Consider the following 4598-nt stretch of genomic DNA (forward strand, 5'->3'; position numbering starts at 1 on the left):
TGGCAGGAGCGCATTTCCGTACGTGGTCCCGATCCCAAACCTCTCGTACCGTATATCCCCTCTTCCCAGCTAGGCACTCCTCTTTTTCTCGATCCATTTTAATAACAGTAGTGGCGCCAGGATTAACCGATGGGGAAAGCGGGGTGGGGGGGGGGGGGGGGGGGGGGGGCAGGTGCGCGACGTCCCCGACGAAATATTCCAGGGGTCGAAGGTCCCGAAAAATATGACAATTTAGGAGTTTCAAAGGCTTATTTAATCGATTTTACAGTCTGCTAATAGTATATGTAAAAATATATAATTATTATATACATTTGTTTTCTCCCTGACGAATTATTTCTTCCGCGCCACCCTGCTACGTTGTTGTGCGTAATAATGTTGATGTTCCATTAGTTTTGTTTACAGTCATTTCGGGGGTGTTATTCCAGAAAAAAATAAACGACCCCGGCGTTTATTAGACGGAGGCGTTTATTCAAATGGGGCTCCGGATGGGACGTTTATTCAGAGAGGGAGTGTTTATCGGAATAAATACGGTATATGGATACAAATTCCAAAAGAAGAGATGAATAATTGCGGATGTCTGTGTTGTCTTTTTCTCTTTATTTTATTTTATTTTTTGCTTTTTGCGGTATTCTTCCTATGCAGCACGTCGGGCTTGTTAATAAATTGCAATTTAGGTTTTACTGTACAATAAAGCCTTTTATTTATTTTTCATTAATTTTTAATTGAATATGAGCGAATTTAAATAGCCTACATATTTTGTCCATTTCATTCGTATTCCTGTATTTTTTTTTTTAGGAGTGCTGGTTCCTGCGCACTGCGGTCCCACTTTCTGTCATTAATGACAATTTGCGCGAACCTTGAAGATATCAACTTGCTGAGAAAATTTAATTGTCCATTTCATTCGTATTCCTGTATTCATTTATATAAAATACCAAATAAAATGTAACAGTATGACACCACCCAAATCTGAGACAACTACAGTAGAACCCCTCCTTTGGGACACCCCTATTAAGGGGACTCTTCTCCGTGAAACGAGGGGCGGTATACCTTTTACACTGGCCAACCCCTATTAAGGGGACACTCCTATTAATGGGAAAGGGACACTCTCTGAGTGTGCTAAATGGTCAAATAACCCCTATTAAAGGGAAAATTATTTTTTTCATTGTATCACAACAACTGCAACAGTCTCTAAATAAGAAAATTTATTCAACTTTATATTTTAACACATTTTAAGCAATAAACCAGAATTTTCTCCCCTGAATCCTTATTGTGAGCATCTGTATAGGCCTACTTCATGTATTATTTCGTATAAACCAATCTTGTCAATTTTTACCCTTAACCACGTGTATCTTTTTCTTTGTTTTTCGTATGTACTTTCATATCTATAGGATCCTAATCCATACAATAACATGCACTCTTAATTCCAAGTTGTTATTCTATTCATGCTACATCCAATAGAAATAAGCTCAATATTAAAAAAAAAAGAAAAAAAAAAAGGCAGAATTTAGTCACTATTATTGCATCATGAAATAATATTGGGAACATACTGTAAATTTATTGTTGTTTTAATTACATTTCTGTTTATTGTATATTATAAATGAATTGTATTTGCAATGCAAATTTTTGCAAATAACTAGTTCTAATTGTACTGTAACTATATGTTAATAAAAATAAAATTATAAAGAATGTTATGACATTGTTATATGAAAACATGCCAAAAAGCCCCTATTAAGGGGACAATTTCAGTTTTTAGGTTAGTGTCCCCTTAATAGGCGTAGGCCTACCCCTATTCAGGGGACACCCCTATTAAGGGGACACTTTTTTTATTCAACTTGACCCAAATCGATTAAACTTTTAGTTTTAAAGAGAGTGTTAATTGGTTCCTGCATGCGCCTGCGCACTGCTGTCCCACTTTCCGTCATTCTTGACAATTTGCGCGAAGCTCGAAGACAGTTCTTGCTGGCTGGATTGATTCATCACAACAGGGTACCAAAATGGTTTGTATTCATTTTCTTTTTATTAAAACTTATATTTGTAAGGAAATATTACATGATTTTGTACTCGATATGTTATCGCGACTGTATGCAAATCACGCTACTGTACAGTACCATTATTTATAGTTAGGCTAGGCTCTAGTTTGGAGTATGCCTAGGCCTAGTAGTAGTAGTAGGCCTACTAGGTCATTGATTGATTAAGTGGTATTTACTTTCCTAAAGCCTAAGGCTAAAGGCTAGCCTGCCTGGGTCAAGACAGGTAGGTACGGTATTCACTACTAATGTACGTGGACACAAGTTAGTGCATTCATGCAGACCCACAATATAATGCATCAATTGGCATACCAAGATTCGTTAAGTTAATTCTTTATTCAAATTATTCATGCTTTATCGGCCTTGAACTCAAAAGTCTTTCTTAACAGTAATTAATTTAGATCCCTGATTGATTATGATTGATTAGGCCTAGGCTAAGTTGAATCATAGACATAGAGAAAATAGTTCTGATTCTCTATGGTTGAATTAATTTCACATGAACGGTAAACTAGCCTAACTAAATTAGCTAGGGCCTAGGCCTGGCTTACTTGATTAGCTCAGTAAGTTGATATATTAGTTAATATGCATGTAAAATGAGTTTATAATGCGTTATGCTTCTTCTGTATAATATGATTATAAAAATGATTTATTACATTTTATTGTAATAAAGGTAGTGGCTAGGAATATGGTACCATACGCTATCTCGGTAATGGCGAGTGTTGTTACAACCACTAATGTAGAAAACAACAGGTAATGTAGTAACAACCGTTAATGTAGCACACTCCACAGCTTATGTAGTAAAGCTCCCCACTAAATATAGAAACACCAACAGCTTATATATGTAGTAAGAAGTAAATTAACCCATTTTATGTAGAACGCTCAACAGGTAATGTAGTAACAAAAATTGCCTCACAGCTAATGTAACTACTATCGCCAGCTAATGTAGAATATTAAAATATTACAATACCATTGGCTGAAAAACATGGGAGGAACTAAAATCAGGTTGCCTGCACATTTTCTAATGGCATGTAAACCTGTGAGGGCACTTAAAAAAATGCCACCTATGCCAATATTATCGGGTGCTCATCTCGGTAACCACTAATCAATAAACCTTCGTAATTGTCTCGCATTGTTCATAAGATCGACAATGGCGTAGGTTTGTCGCCATCTGTCAGTAGGTCCCCATTACTTGAACATCTGTTTTTGCAATTTCGGTTTAAGCCAGGCACTCACTTTGCCCGACTGTTGTCGTTCAACGCAAATTTATGGAGAATGGGTGGAGTGGTGTGGCGTTGTCTATCGCTCACAGGGAGAGAAGTTAGTTTTGTCGGTCGTATGATCGTTGTACGGTGCAATGAGTGCCCGGCATTATACTTATTGGTTTCAGTTTAGCAGTTTATAAATAATGTCGGTTGGTCGGTCATTCCATCAGTCGGTTGGTGGTCGATCTGTCTTATATATCTTTATATATACATAAAGCGACAGCCAGAGAGAAATGCCTCCCCTTCAAAATAGCCCTTCATCAGACTTCATAATAATTTAAAGATGTGATAGTTAAAGCCGGTAACCTCGATTATATGTTACTTATAAGATTTTGTACTATATTCTACATTAGCTGGCGATAGTACCGGTAGTTACATTAGCTGTGAGGCTATTTTTGTTACTACTCTGTTAAGCGCTCTACATTACAGTAGATGGGGTTGATTTTCTTTTTACTACATAAGCCGTTGGTGTTTCTACATTAGCGGGGAGTTTTACTACATACGCTGTGGCGTGTGCTACATAACGATTGTTATTACATTCGCTATTGTTTTCTACATCAGTGGTTGTAACAAGTGTCTTACAGTAAGCTGTTGCCAACCCTAAACTCCTTTATCATTACCAAAATAGTGTATGGTACTTTACCTCTAGACACATTGTAATTATAAATGAATTGATGGTTTCAGAAAGCTTGCAATTTTTATGGCTTTGTTTAGAAAAATAATACTGTACTTTAGGCTACCCAGGGATGTAGTTATAGTGGGTGGAGGTGGGTAAAGCCACCAAGCCTTGAAGTTTTCCACCCAGGCTAAAGCTAATTTCGTGGCCCTCTACCCACCCTTATTAACCCACTTTTCCATCCTTAAAATCCACTCTTGTTATTCAGAGTTTACTAGTGTTATCACCTGCCCGCCCTCAATTGTCTATCATCCAAATATTTGCATGAACTATGAACATTGACATTATAAAAGAATAAAAATCATCAGAATATTGTCCAGCTCTGAAAGAATGCATATTCGACTTGCAATCGGCAAGTATTGTATAAAGAGTTATAAAAATCTTTTGTTTAATTATGTAGCAATTTTATAACATGTAAATTAGTAAAGGGGGAAATTTTATAGTTTGACTAAAATTATGCAAGTAAGTATTACGGTAAAGCATTTCAATCATAAAAACTTTTTTTGGATTGACAATCAAAAATTTTTATTCTGACAACCTCAAGTGGCATCAAACTACACAGCGGGTGGGAGGTGGGGGAGATGTTTGTTTGAAGGAGGGACATTTCCACCCTCTCCTTCCACCCACTACTAG

The sequence above is a fragment of the Anneissia japonica genome, unplaced genomic scaffold (genome assembly GCF_011630105.1).
Source record: "Anneissia japonica isolate Jap-2015-1 unplaced genomic scaffold, ASM1163010v1 scaffold456_len727751_cov192, whole genome shotgun sequence".
NCBI lineage: Eukaryota > Metazoa > Echinodermata > Crinoidea > Comatulida > Comatulidae > Anneissia > Anneissia japonica.